The 15,104-nt window shown below is 55.0% G+C and overlaps 1 protein-coding gene across 1 annotated transcript in view; it reads right to left on the bottom strand.

The window, feature by feature from the left end:
• Positions 1–15,104, bottom strand: part of ZNF469 (zinc finger protein 469) — a 67,807-nt gene that overhangs the window by 33,457 nt on the left and 19,246 nt on the right. The gene's annotated exons all lie outside the window — the stretch shown is intronic.

Raw genomic sequence — 15,104 nt, 5'->3', positions numbered from 1 at the left:
GACCCCCATCCTGCTCTGTGCCTGTGCAGCATCCCAGAACAACATGCCCTGGACCGTCAAAAAATAGAAGTGAATAAACAAGCAGTAACAGTTACACTTTAAGCCCAGCTTAAGGCATTGCACAAATCAAGCTTGATTCATCCCCACATCCTAGGAGGTGGCCGCATGACCCACAGCTTATGGATGCTGCTCGTTAGCACCGTGGGACTCGTTTGCAAACCCAGCTGAGCCCATCCACGTCCCTGTTAATCCACTACAGGTGAGCAGAGCTCCCAGTGCCGGCTGCTCGAGGCCGCTCCCATCCCGGAGTCTTTTGCTGCTGCTTTGGGAAAGCTTCATGCTGTTGCTTCCAGCTGGATCCACAGCACCTCTGAAACAAGACGTAAGGGTGCCTTTTTGGGGTGAAATTTTGGGAAGGCAGCCACAGGAGCAAAGCAGAAAGGGGTTTTACAATGACCCAGACGAGCGCAACCCTGAAAACATCATCCCATGCAGCTCCTCTGGAATCAGGATGTGACCCATTTCCACCGCCCCAGGTCACAGTGGCAAGGCCAGATGTTCAAAACAGCAGCAGAGCACCCAAATCTTACTCAGGCCACAGTCCTGGGCTCCCTGAAGCATTACATCTCCCCAAGCAGCTGCGAGCTATGTTCTCGTTTCTTCTACAAGCTCCCAGGCCAGGGTGTGAGTGGTCCCTGCTGAGCCCTTGGACATCCCTCGGTGGCCACAGTCCTTGGATCTGAAGTGGGGGTGATCTGTACCAAAGCTGTGAAGGTTTAAAATCCCCAGAAGTTTAAAGCGTGATGTGAAGCCCACTTCAAAGAGCTGCAGCTTCCTACTTGATAACATCAGGACTCTGGATCAAAGGCTGCATCCTAGGAAGTCCAGCAAGGGAAGGAAAAATAAAATTGCTTCCTCTAGAGCATTCCTTGCTGCTGAAAATCAGCTGCTGGTTTAGGAAAATTAGACCATTGTGTTAAAATTATAGATGATGCTGAAGCGTGCTTCTCTAATGGCTTTACAGGGTTTGAAAGTGGTTTGCTTGCAGAGGGAAGGGGTGGCAGCAGTTCTCCGGTGCTGTTTGAACCCAGTCTTGCACATCAGGGTACATCCAGCTCAGGCTTGTGTGGGGATGTGGCTCCTGGTTTCTCCCATCCTGAAAGGGACAGGAGCAAAGGGGAAGGCTGCAAGGACAGCCCGGGATGGAGCAGGCAGCTGGGGACAGAGGGGCACTCAGCCATGCATGGGGACCCACGACCCAGCACGGGATGTCCTTGGCAGGTCTGGGGTTTGGGAGCATCCCATGTCCCTCGGTGCCTCTCGGCAGCTGGAGGCACATATTCCTCTTTTTAAGGCTGCTTCTGTGCCAGCTACAGGCCGTGGGCTTTGCAATCCTCCCTGCTTTTAAGTGTTCCCAGTTGGCCGGTCCCTGCTGGGTTTGATATCAGCACTCTGGTATGCCGGCGCTGGGATCTGGACTTTGCTGGAAGCCACCCTGGAGAACAGCCTCATCTCATCCTCCAGCCCTGATAATAAGGTGAGAGCGAGCAAACCTCACCCAGCTGAGAGTTTTTCGCCCAGGGCACCACACGAGGCTGGGCTCTCCGGGCTGGGGGATGCCCGAAAGCCATTGCCACGTGTGGATGGAGAACAAGCTGTCACCCCAGGATGTCCTTGTCCCTACTTGACCAGCGCTAGCCCTGCAGGACAACGCAGCATGGGAACTCTGCCCACAGCTCCTCCAAAAGCACTTGGTCCTGCGTGGCTGCTGAGGGAAAGGGGCATGGTGTTGCCTCCTCTGTAGTTCTCACGTGGCCTGCCTGGCATTTCTGAATGAATTTTGCAGGACAGTGACCGTCTTGGCCCACTGGGAATCTCAAATCCCCAAGAAACATCAGCAAAATGGCCACGTGCAATAAAAAGTCAAAGTCAACCAACACGAGAAGAAGCCACGGGCAGTGCTGGTGCCCTGAGTTGACCACGGGCAGAGGTTTTCCTCCCGGCTTTGCAAACACCGTCGCTGAGAGTCAGGATAAAAGCAGACCGCCCGTTTCATAAAGCCAGCTCTAACCACACCACCTTGAAACAATCCCATTTCACCCCCCCCCCCAGCAAAACCCCAAAGACCCTGCAAAAGCCTGCGAATGCCCCGAGCCCTGTGCCGTGCGGGTGGGCTTTGCACCGCCCGGATGGAGCAGACCCCCTGGCACCAGCAACCACGTGCAACTCCAGAGGCGTTTGGGATGCTCTGTGCCACCCGACGCTGCCAAGAGCATGGAGAAAGGGTACCGAGGACAAATCCGGGGGGTAGATGTACCATGAAAACACGTGCCAGGCGCGCATACCATCAATCATTGCTGAAATCCGTCCTGCAAACCCATCCTTTCCTCTGCCCTAACATTCTGGGATGCGTTTGCCAGATCCCCGTACTGAGCGCAGGCAGGGGCTGCAGCAGAGCCCGGACCCGGGTGGGCTAGAGCTCCTCCTCGCCCTCCTGCCCCTCATTTCGCATCCCACAGCACGCGGGGACAGCAGATCCTTTCTCTGCTCTCCACCTACGCAATGATTAGTGCCTTTCAGGAACGGGTTTGGGTTTTTTTTTTTTTTTTTTTTGGCGAGCCGGCCCCAGATGAATAGCTCTGGGCAGAAGCGAGCAGACAGCATCCCCTGTATTCCACCCTTCATATGAAAACCAGATGCCACGAGTACGGTTACAAATCAAAGCTGACAGGGGGACGAGAGGTTTACTTAGGAATTGAGAGAGGGCACGAAACCTTTCAAAGGGGGCTACCGTGCAGCGCCCCCAACGCACAAACACCAGATTGTACCAACCCTCCCACCACCACGGAGCCTGAAAAATGCCAATAATCATCCCCTTTTGTGTTACTCAAGCTTTCCATTGGCTTTTCCAGAAATGATAACTGGATAAGGAGCTGTTACCTGGGAAGCCTTTTATTTTTGTTAGTTTTAACTCATCGCTGCTTGCATTTCTACAGCGGGTTGGGATGGCGCAGGGCACGGCCGATCCTGGAATAAAAGCTTTGCTCAGAGGGTGAGGCGGTGGCAGCATCCTGACGGGTACCGCGCTCTAATGAACTGTCAGCTTGCAGAGGGAGAGCTGATGAAACAGCCGGGCTAATGTTTAGTGACAGCTGTGATTTACTAATCCATCCGAGAAATAAATAGGAGCCATGTGGAATAAAAGTGGAGTTCAAGCCCAGCCCTCGCCGGGGCATTTGCAATGAAATAAAACGTCAGGTTTTATAAATGACCTTTTCATGTAAGTCCCCAGCAAGGCCTGGAAGGAAGCAGGGGGTGGCTGCCCAGGGAATCGCTTCGAAAGCTGCAAAGTCAGGAGGCTGGTGCTGGATGCGGCCGAGGCCGTGGCGAGGTGGGACTGGGGCTGGGAGAAGCAGCACGGAGATAATCTCCAGCCTGCCCGGCCAGAGGACCGTACCCATCGGGGTGTGTATCTCCCACATCTGCAGCACCCATTGGGGTGTGCAGCTCCCATTTAACCCTGGACCTGCGGAGAAAAAAATCCCAGTTTAGACCCATCATGGGCAAACAGGGCTAAGACCTCAATTTCCAATGCTGAGTAATGCTCAGATGTGCCGTTCCTGGCCTCGAGGGTTTATCCAGCCCCACCGAGAAGCCATCCCGGCTGGGATGCAGGGCTACATTGAAATATTCTCTGCAAGCCAAGCCCTCGCATGGCTGGTGCCACCGTCTCAGGGCTGCTCGTGCAAAGCGTGATGGCCTTTGATGCCACAAAATTTCCCAGCTCGCTCCTCCTGCAAGCCAGGGCTGTGGGCAGCAACACCCTGACAGCTGTGGGAGGGATGTTATATTGCAAAATCCATCGGGATGCAGACCGGATCCACGCCGTGCAAGCCCTGTAGTCATCCCAAGGACCTTGCCATGAACTCGGGGTTGTGAAACTCTCCCCAGCCGACATTCCCATCCGGGGAGCTCCGTCTGTCCAGCTTGGGCATCTCTCTGGAAGGATTTCTCCCTACTGGAAAAAGAGATTTTTCAGAGCAACCTGCCTCCTCCGCCCAACAGCCCTCTCTGCCGTCACAGCCCAGGAAACATTTCAGCTCGGGTAGTTGAAAGGATTGCTGCAAACAGTTGGCAGCGAAGATCGCTCGGACTGTGGAAGTGCTTTGGGATGAAAAGTATGTGATAAATTAAGATTACTACTCTTCCCTCTGATCAGCCAGTCACTGGTTTCCAGCACAGCGCTGGCCAGAGAAGTCTCACCGAGAGATTCTGGCCTCGCCCCGAGAGCTTGCGGTTGAATGAAAGCAGATATTTTACACCAGCGTCCAGAGTCTGCTTTGGGCTCTCGAAGTGACAGAGAATTCACCACAGCTTTCGTAATCTCTTCCAAAATTAATTATCCCCGCTACTCAAAACCTTCCCGCTTGAATTGCTCAGCTTGCAGCTTCGGCAGCGGAGCCAGCGATGCCGCAGCGTGTGCGATGGGAGAGCCTCTGCCACCAGGTACCTTCTGTCCGGGATGGTATATAGAACTGGATTCTCATATTTTTTTGCACTAATACTGGACTTAAAGCTTAACCCTAAGCTCTCGGCAGCATCGCACCCTGCTCCCTGGGAGCACCATGACAAGCCCTGGGTTCATTGCTCCGGCTCATGTGCAACCTGGGTGCTCCACTGTTGGAGATTTGCTGTGGGTTACTGCTGCGCCAACCTGGATAGCATCTGCAGGCACCTGCAGCACTGCTTTACGCTGCTTCCAAATTAAAAATAAGTAATCCTGAAGAGTGAAAAGCAGTGAGCTGAAGAAAGGGATCCCACCAGGATGCTCTGGGAAACACCCACCTTGCTTGCAATTCCTTGCTTGCAGTTGCCTTGCTTGCAATTCCTTGCTCACAATTTGCCTTGCTTGCAATTCCCTGCTCACAATTTGCCTTGCTTGCAATTCCTCGCTCATAATTCCTTGGTCACAACTGCCTTAATTGCAATTCCTTGGTTGCAATTGCCTTGCTTGCAATTCCCTGCTTGCAATTCCTTGCTTGCAATTGAGGCGGAGGCAGGTAAAGGCTGGCAGAAAAGGGGTTTTGGACTTCCAACCGGAGGGTGACGAAGCATCGGGGCAAGAAGCAATGCCTCTTGCGCAGCGTCGGGCAGGGACCTGGCATCGCTCCCCGGCATGCAGCATCGCTGCTGGAGCAGCCGGAGAACACAAGGTCAGGATCGCAGCTCACCTGCTCTCGCCCTGAGCAGATATCAAGGCAACGAAAAGCCAGTGCTTAACCCCAACGCTCACAGGGATAGCTAGAGCAGGTTTTCATTAAAAACTTTACCTCCCTGGGAGGACATTCGCCAGCTGCGGTGTGTGCAGGTGAAATAGGGCTTGAATTTCTATAAATAATACACCAGATGCGCAAGGCGGTGTGAGCTCTGCAAGGCCATGATGGGTTGCTGCATCTCGTTATGCCCGTGCCCCCATCGTGTGCTGAGCTGATGGAAAAGCAACACGTATGAGATCTGCAGGTGCTGTACGTGCACCCACTGTGCTGCCCTGCTGCCGGCCCGTCTCCTCCGCTGTGGCACGATAAATGGCAATGAAATGCTTCCTTGGTCCAGAGGGAGAAGAGGCCACCGAAACACGTTCAGAAGGACTTTATATGAAACAGAACACTGGTCTTAGTGGAAATGCTATTGGGAAGCACACCACTTGCTAAAGCTGTGGGGAGAATATTACGGAAAAAGGGTTTATTACCCCAAAACGCAGGTGTGAGCCGCCAGAGCTAGTCCGTGATCAGTGTCAGCTGAGAAGGTGGACAAAAAAAGCCCAAATTTTCCATTTCAAGAGCAATGCTCCACCACTAAATTTAGTTTGGTTTTTTTTTTTTTTTTTAAATTTCCAAGAGGATGCCAATGGGATGGATGAAACAGAGACCCTGCACACACAGATACTGGTACTGGTTCTTCCGCCGGTAGCATCTCATGCCATGCTCGGCTGTGCTGCCCATCTCACCCCGCTCCCTGCACCCTTCGGAGAGAGCCAGCACCGTGGGGTCACACCACCAAGGATGGGCTCGGCTCCGTGGCACGTCCCGGTGGCACGATGCCACGGTGTTGGGCAGTTTTGCTGGGGGGACTGTGGGAATCCTCCCTGTCACCATCTCCCTCCCGCGCCTCTGAACGCCAGCCAAGGAAAACACCATTGTGTCGGGAGCAGACAAGGAGCCAGTGCCAGCCAGGTCCAAACAGCCGGCTCATTGTGTCCCTCCGGCTGCCGGCTTAGCTCGGGGTTAGGTCAGCCTAAGTGTGCAGCTTTTCACTTCGAGCCTTCATTAATGTATAGAGGAAATGAGAAACATTACACGGTAGGGCTGGTTTGCATGGAAGGCAAACGTGGAGAAGGAAAATAATCCTCCTTCCCCAACACGATGCTCCGGCAGCGAGCCATGACCCAAAACGGGAGCAGGGCTGCTGCGAAACGTGGGGATCGGCGGGATGGGAGCGATGCCACGGCTGTCGGTCTTGCCTGCAGCCAGTCCAGCTCCTTCCAGTCCATCCCCTCCCTCCAGCATCCCATCCCCCAGGATGCCGGGATGCAAAGGCAGGGTTTGAGGGTGCTCCCACCCCAGCGTGCTCCTTCCCCTCCCCGTTATTAATCCGTTTGCTGAACAACAGGCATCTCGCACCAGGCAATTAACCCAGCTCTTCTGGTGTGTCCTCCAGGGGCTTTTCCAGCTTCGGAGGGGTGGAAAGGGAGATCCAAGGCGTGGGCTGGGATGCTGGGACCGTGGCGGGCAAGGGCAGAGGGGATGGTTCCCGACGGACTCCCCTTTCATCTCATGAATCCCCTGAAATGAGGTCGGTTTAGTTCGGCCGCTCAGGGCTGTGTGAACTCCCCGAAACCTCCTCCAACAGCTTCGTAAGCTTTGCCAGCCCAGGCTGCCTCCTGGGTATTTCCTGCAGGTTTTACAAGGTCTTTTAGAGAGAAAAGAGCGAGTGCATCCTCGGCATCCTCACGTCTCTCTCCTGCCAGGTTAGACACCAGGTTTTTAGTGAAAACCACGGTCTGGAGATTTGAAGCAGCCACCTCTCCCTGTTTCCACTCTTGCAGCAGCACAGACTCTCCAGCGGCTGCTCCAAGGTGCCCAAATCCCCACTCTGGGTGGGAGCAGCTTGCCTTTGCACCCATCCAGCCTCGTCCAGGCAAACACCTCCCAGCCCTACTTGCTCTGCTCCATTCAGCATCCTTTTCCCATGCCCCTCGGCAGCTGTAACAGCCCCAGCCCCTCCGCATGGATGCCTGCACCGGCTTCTCCCATTTGCCCCCATTCCCATCACCCCGGTGGGGTTAGGTGTGGGCACAGGGAGCCCGGCGTTTTCACATGCGTGTGAAGCACCACGCGTGTGACCGGCAGGCTGTCAATAAGCAGCATCGCTCTCTCCGGTCCAAGAACTTCCTGGGACCTTGTTTTGGTTTCAGCAAAGATAAAATGTCAACATTTTTAGGCACAGAGGGATGGCCGGATAGCCTGACCTGTCAACATCTAGAATGGAAAACATGCTCGTCAAGTACTTGGGATGAGGTTCTAATTACTCCCCACATACCAGCCTGCATAAATACAGCGGAGCAGTCCAAGAAAAGCACACTTCCGACACGAATAGCTTTTCCCGGAGTTACATGCAGTCTCCTTTGCCCTGGGAGCCGGGTTTCGTCTCCAGTAGGTAGCAATTTGCTTCTGCTGGGTTTGCAGGGCTTTATGGAAGAGCCCCAGCCCAGGCAGCATTTCTCCACGGAGGAAAGGAGCAGCACCCTCCGCGGTGATGGGAACGGCGATCAGGGACACAGCCCGCGGTGGGAGCATCTGAACGGTGCTGGCGTGGTCCTGTGGGTCTTGGGGACATCAGCCACGCCGATCCCAAAGCACCGGAGGATGCTGTGGGATGCTGACATCTCACCAGATCTCATCCACCCTGACTTTGCTTCTGGGAAAGCCAAACGGGGAAGAGATCTGATGCCTTGTTTCACGGCACAGGTCAAACTCCCTCATCTTCTTCAACAGCTTTCAGGCTCCCACATGCCCATGAGGCATCGCAGGCGAAGAGATGCTACCCCAGAAAAATGCAACAAATTTGCTTGAAGCAAATCCTCATCTCCCAGCCCCAGGTCCCGGCTCCTCAGAGACATGGTTTCTACTTCACTGCGGTAAGAAACACCTTCTCTAAAACTTCCACCTTGACTTTGGACAACCTGCCCTCTCAGGGCTGGCTCCGGGGAGGCAGCCCCTGCCTAAATCCCTGGCAGCAGCGGTCCCACGGGAAGGGTCCTGCCCGTGCTGCTGAGGGAGGTCGGGGCAGGGACAAGGATGCTCCGAGCCAGGGCACGTCAGTGCTGCTGGGTAGATTTGTGTTTATCTCAGTTAATCGCCGTGAGAACTGGGCTCTCTTTGCTACAGACCTCCTCTTTCCCACTCTGTATATTATGATTTCTGTGTCGCCAACAAGCAAGGGAGAAAATAAACTCAGTCGACGCTTAGAAAAACACTCAGGGGGGCAAAACTCCTTGTTTTAGAGTCAAAAGACCCCAAACCATCAGCTCTGAGAACACTTGACCACAAGCAGGACCAAGGTGGGGCTGAAGGGCCAGGACACTCCTCAGAAGCAAGACGAGTCCCAGCAGAGACTGGGATGGGGTGGGAGGACACCTGGATCGGAACCAGTGCTGCCTCAGTTTCCCCTCCAGCCTTTTCCCTGCCATGGAGATTCCAGTTACAACTTCCCAGATGATAAACCGCTGCCTCCCGAATGGCACTTAAGGCCAGGAGGACGTCAGCTCAAGTGGGCACTTCCACGCCGTTCCCAAACACCCTCCAAGGGCTTTGCCTGGCAGCTTCAGCCTCGCCATCTCCTGATTTGCAATGCCCACAAAGTAAAGCCCAAGAGAAGGAAAAAGCAGAGCTGCAGCTTCATGCGACACACGGACCCTCTTTGGGAGGGTCTCGGGGGAGCGGCAGCAGTCGCAGGCAGCGGCGCTGCCTGGGCTGTTTGAAGCCCCACGTGGGGGACCTGCCCTCTGCAATCCATTTAGCACTTGGCACCGCTCAGAGGGCTATTTTTAAAAGGTATGCAACTGTCCCAGAAACCCAACTTTGAAGTGTGGTTCAAGGCTTTGTTGTTGTGAAAAGAAAGGGCTTTTTTACGTTTGTAATTAAATGCAAACACAAGCGAGTTATTGGACCGGAGCCGGCCAAGGCAGGTCAGCTCCGCTCTATCCATCAGGGCTGGATGTTGTCCCGCTCCGGTTTCACAGCACGCCCGATAGACCGCCGGCCTTCTCTCACCTCTGTAAAATGCTGTGGGTTGCTGTCAATTAGAAAAATTTGTTTCCTGGCCGCTGATAAGTACCAGGAGAGCACAGGGCTCCTTCCCATCCTCTGCAGCCCAGCGTTGGCGTTTGAAGATCATTCCCCCAGGCTAGGTGGGGTGGGCAGGGGACTCGGCTGAAGGCAACGCCAACGGTGATCCCCTGGCAGCGACCACCACGGGCCCTCCATGGGTGGGAGGGGACGTTGCTCTGAACCCCCCATGTGCATCCCTGCCCCCAGCTTGCCTCCTCCTCCTCTTCCTCCGAAGAGCCCAGGCTTTTCAGGGTCAGTGCTTTCGGGGGCAGGCGATGCCCAGTCCAGGGAGATCCTAGACCTGCCCAGAGAGGCAAAATACCAGCCAGCCGGTGCCAAAAGAACCCGGTAGCATTGCCCGAACACCTCCGGGCTGGTAGGAGATGTCTATAGGAGCAGTTTGCATCTCTTGGCCGCACAGTTTCAGATGCGTCAGGCAGAGCCACGAAGCTGTTTTTTGCTTATCATCCCCCCGCGGCTGTACGGGACCGCAGAGCAGCCTTTCCCCCTTGCAGGGCTACCGAGGGTCTCCAACCCTGAGTCTGCAGTCAGTCCTTCACCTGGGGAGTCCCGACCACAACGGCGCAGTCCAGCTAAGAAGAAACATTAACGCACGGTGCAACACCCGGAGAAACATGGGGGTCCCCTAACAAGTCCCTCCCAGAGAGGTATTTTGGAGGTGCTGCTGAGTGGGAAGCCCCAGGCCAGCACCCGGTGTTATTGCAGCCTGGTTTTAACCTGGGCTGGGGCGGGACGGTGCTAATTAAACATGACAGCTTGATGGGAAGGGGCGTTAAATAATTCCTGCCACCCCGTTTGTCCGGGCAGCTCTGTGCGGCCACAGGGAGGGGGCAGGCGGTTCCCCTTAATTAAAAAGCAGCAGATCCAAACCAAAAATAGATCAGGTTCTTTTTTTTTTTTTTTGAAGGGGACACTGATGGTCGCCCGCGGCTGCATTTTTCACATGCCTTCCGAAGGAGATCTCTATCGATGCACGAGCTGGTTTGGGTCCTGCAGTTCACCGTGCATTGCACCCGGGGAACTCGACCGTGCCCAGCTCCTTGTCGTGGGCTCCAGCAGCCCTATGCATGGGGGGGGCACCGGGGCAGAGCTGGTGGGTAATGCAGGGATGGAAAAGACGTTGCCGGCAGGTAAAGCCATGAAGAGGGGAAGGAGTCAGTGCCAGGCGGATTTCAGAGCGCTGCCTGGAAGGAGGGTGGGCATGCAGCAAGGGTTGGCACGGGGGAAGGCGGGCTTGCAAGGAGGCCAAAACGCAGTGCAAATACCTGCCTGCCGCCCTGCCAGCGCCTGGCACTCATGTGCCACGCTCCCGACCCCGCTGCCCGCCAGGTCAGGAACAGGTGACCGTTAAAGATGTTTCAAACCAAAGACTAAAAAAAACCAGATTAAAAACCAAAAGAAAACACAGGGGACAGCACAAGCACTGGTCCTTCCCTGCTGGATTTTGTTCCTACATTTGCAGGACCCCAGAGGAAGGAGGGATGTGCGTCGTCCTCGCAAAGCAACATGCACGCTCCTGAGTCCTGCTGCACAGTGGAGAGGGCTGATGCCAGCGACTCTGCAAGCATGGGAACAGCGAGGAAGGGTCAGACCTCAGGCCGTTTTGTCTGTCCCCGTGTCTCTGAGAGCATCCCATAGTGAAGGATGGGGAGACAGTCCCAAGCCGGACTCCGCCCATGGGAATGCTGGCCCTGGTCATCATTAAACGCAGCTCTAAAGCTCTGGGTTGAATATTCTCTTCTGAATCAGAGTTGTGATAAATCCGATGGTTTTCTTAGATATAAACACCTTGTCCTTTTCTGAGATACGTCAAGTTCTTGGTTTCAGCCTCTTCCACCAGTGGCCTCGTCCACAGGCTCTTTGCTCCAAGGTCTTTGAGGGCTATAAATAAGCAGAGATGCTGGATCCCAGTACCCTCCAGCGATGCTCCAAAGGGAGACCCTGGCTCTCGCACGCCTGATGGGTGTTATCCTGGAAAACTCAGGCCACATGTGCAGGCAGGCAGGAGTGCCCCGGCCGCTTGGGGTGCAGAGGGACAGTCCGCACGAGACCCAAATCTTCCCTCCCAGCCGTCCCACCATCCCACACGGGCCAGCTTTCCCTGAATCCTGGCTCAAGTTCATCAAACCTGGGGTTGGATGTCACTTCTTCCAGCTCCTCCGGAACGCAGCGAGCCTGTGACAGGGCTGGCACAGGGATTCCTGGTGGCACAGGGGATGCTGCTAAATGGCTGTTGGACCCTTGCCCTTTGCTGGGCTGCAGTGTGGGTGCTTTAAACAAGCAGCACCTCGGCAATGATTGCCGTAGGGGCTCCGGCCAGCCAGGAGTTGGGATTTGTAGGGGACCAGGCAAACCCCAAACAACTCTGCGGTGTCTCCCGGGGCACACGGCCGCGATGCGGTTTCCTCCACGTAGCGCACGGCGCCGTCAATGTTCGCTTTTTTTGCAATAACGGAGAGGCGAGGGCAGGCTCAGTCTTCCCGGGAAGCCACATCCACGTGAGTGGCTGTTAAGCGACGAGGAACACCATCGGCCATCCCCTCCGTGAGTCAGCCAGCTTCTCTTCCCTGGTCCTCTGCCCTGCGGCCAGAGGGAGAGGAGAGTCCCTTTCCACGCTGGAGCGGGAATTTAAACTGGGAAATCCTTTCGCTTAATCCCAAGCGGACGATGGAGAGACCCCGAGGCTGGCACAAATGTGTTGGCAAGCCAAGACCACGCTCCCTTCAAGTTGTTCCGTGGAAGCCCAACTCTGATTTCGCTTACGCACGTGTAAATGAGACCTAACCCCACCAGGGCCGATGCTGTTGCTCCCCGTACGTCGGCAGATCTGGGTTGAGGAATTAAAAGCTGGATTGCAGCCTGAGGTGAGCTTCTGCAAAATGAATGCCCAGCAGTCAGGCGCAGATACCTTCAGGGGTTGATTCCCAGCTACATTAAGGCCCCTTTATGCTCCTCTAGCCATGTAAAGAGGTCTCTAAGTGAGTGTAAATTAAATTTAAGTTACTTTTGCTTCCTTTTTAAGGCCCCTTTATGCTTCCAGTGAGGGGTAAAGGAGCCTTAGTGTGGCTGCGAGGCGGGCAGGCTTCCCTGCCAGGCGCAGGCAGGTGAGAGCCCCTCCTGTGCTGCCTGCACTTGCCCATAAAGCAGGCTCGGCGGCTTTACGGGGTGCCGGCTCCAGCCGTGCCAGCGCGGGGTGTGATGTGGGCCGCCTTCCCGGGGACAGCGAGTCTCTGGGCAAAGGCACGGCAAGTCAGCAAGGAACCACATCAAGACATCCCACGACCATGCGCGGCCAAGGCCTCTTTTCCAAGGATGGGACAGACCGGGATGTGAATTTTCAATTCCCAGATTTTCTCTCCATATAGGTGAAGGTATTTCCCCATGTACCCTGGCCGACCAGCCTGGTTAGGATGTCTCTCTCCAAAGCTGTTGGCTGGTGGTGGTGTGCAGCCAGCTCTCGTATTTATCCCCAAATATAACTGCATTTTTACGGTGCCAAAAGCAATTCCTGCCATTACTGCTTGTACCCAGTTTGCTGACCCCAGGAGCGGTGCGGTAGGGTACGGGACGGTACAGCACGGGTGTGATGTGCCGCGATGCCGGCACCTCGCCGCAAGCTAACCACATCCTCAACCTCTCCCCCCAGGCGTGAGGACCGCCGATACACCCGGACCTTCTGCACAGCCCCCCAAAAACTGCTTTTCAACCGTGGTTCCCGCGAGTCACCCACTACCGACTATGACAAATACGCTCAACCCGTCCCGAGGTCTGTCCGTCCCCACGGCATCTCTCCATCAGTGCACCTTGCGCAGGTGAACCCCCACCCCGGCGAGGTCCCGGCTGGAGGAATCGCCTCTCCCAAGCGCTCGGGTGCCAAAAATCTCCCTCCTTATGGGGTTGCCGGTTCGTTTCGCGTTGCCAGGCCGGGGTTCCCAAAGCCGCTCAGCCCCGAAGGAGTTAACGGAGCAGAGCACGACTCAGATTCCTCCACCTAACCCTCCAAAGTCCCCGTATAACCAGACTTGGCACTTTGAGAAAGCTCCACAAATCCAGAGGCTAAAACGCGCTGCCTTCCGTTCGTCAAGAGAAGGCAAGTCCCAGCTAATTGAGGAAACAGCCTTCCCCCAGCCCCCTTCCAGGCTGCTTATTTATTTAGGGGCTTTATTTTTTTTTCTCCTCTTTTTCCTCTTTTTTTTTTTTTGTTGTTCTCAGAGCAAACATTAGGAAAAGAAAGTGCAAATTAATTTGGTGGGGCACGGTTGCAATTTATGATGCTCCCCAGCTGAGGAGGGCTATTAACCCCATCGGTGCCCGGTGCGGGTGGGTGCAGACACCCTGCTACCCCCGGGGGAGTGCAGGATCCTCCTGGTCCCCCCCTCCGTGTCCCGTGGGGAGGTTTCACCATCGGCCACTGCCCCACTCCTCTGCTCCCCACACAGGGAGAACGGAACGGGAGCAGGAAGGCAAAGAGAAATGGTAGCAGATGACTTTTTCCCCCTAAATCTTAGGGTTTTTTCCCTAAATCTTAGGTTTTTTCCCTAAATCTTAGGTTTTTCCCTAAATCTCATTTTTTTCCCTAAACCTCAGGGTGGTTTTTTCCCCTTTTTCCCTTGGCTTGCTGCTGCTGCAGCTTTCCTGAGTGTACATTATTTTTTTTGTTTTTATTTTTTATTTTTTTTTTTTTTTAACTCCCTCTGACTACTGCACACAATTCAGAGGAAAGCTGGGAAACCAAATTCTCAGCTCTCCAAAGCAGCAAATGGAAAGTCACTTAAAGGGACTTCTGCCTTAAAGTGACAGCAGCTCTTTTCTTCGGCGGAGAAGAAAAGGGGTTAACCCCCCCCCCCCCCCCAAAAAAAAACCCCCAAACTCAACAACACCACCAAAAAAAGGCTCGGGCCACCCCAGGTGACAGCTCGCTGCCACCACGCTCCTCTGGTCGCAGGTGTCCTCCCCCCTGCCCCGGGACCAGGGGGAGCGCTGCCGGGGGAATGCACATCCCGGGAGGTTTTTTTTTTTGGGGGGGGAAGCAAATGGGTGGGGAGATGCCAGCACCCCACCATGTCCCTGCATGTCTGCGACCCTCTGCCACGCTCACGATACTCCCGGGGAGGGGAAAAAGGGAAGGGGTGTCCGTAAATCCACCCGGGAGCCAGCAAGCACCGGCAGAAGGGTTAAGGGGGGGGGGGGGGGGGGGAAATTAAAAAAAAAAAAGGAGGAGGAAAGGAAGGACCAACATCAAAGGCAACTTCTCTGCTCAGCAGATGAGCAGATCTATCCTCACTTCATATTTTTTGCAGCTGAAGTCGGGGGGTGGGGGATTAACTCTTTATCCCCCGGGGGGGGGTGTCACCCCGCCGGGGCAGAGGCGACACTTTCCCGGGAGAGGTGGGATCGTGACAGCCGATGACAGGAGAAAAGCGGAACCCGGTTCCCAGGAGCAGCCCTCAGCTGCAAACCGGGGGCACCTTTAGCTTTGGGGGGGCGGGGGGGGGGAGAAATGGGATGGCACTGATTTTTCTTTTAAAGTTCCGGGATGACACAAATAGCCCAAATACTTTGCAGCAAAGGAGCATAATTTTTTTTTTTTTAAAAAAACCTCTGACAAACCTCGTTGAGTCATTGAATGAGCAAGAAAGGGGAAGCGGGGGGCGGGGGGGAAGAAAAGTTGTGTTAAAGGGACTTTGCAGAGCG

The sequence above is a fragment of the Accipiter gentilis genome, chromosome 7, assembly GCF_929443795.1.
Source record: "Accipiter gentilis chromosome 7, bAccGen1.1, whole genome shotgun sequence".
NCBI lineage: Eukaryota > Metazoa > Chordata > Aves > Accipitriformes > Accipitridae > Astur > Astur gentilis.
The sequence above is the reverse complement of the archived record's forward strand: the minus strand, read 5'-3'. Positions and strand labels throughout refer to the sequence as shown.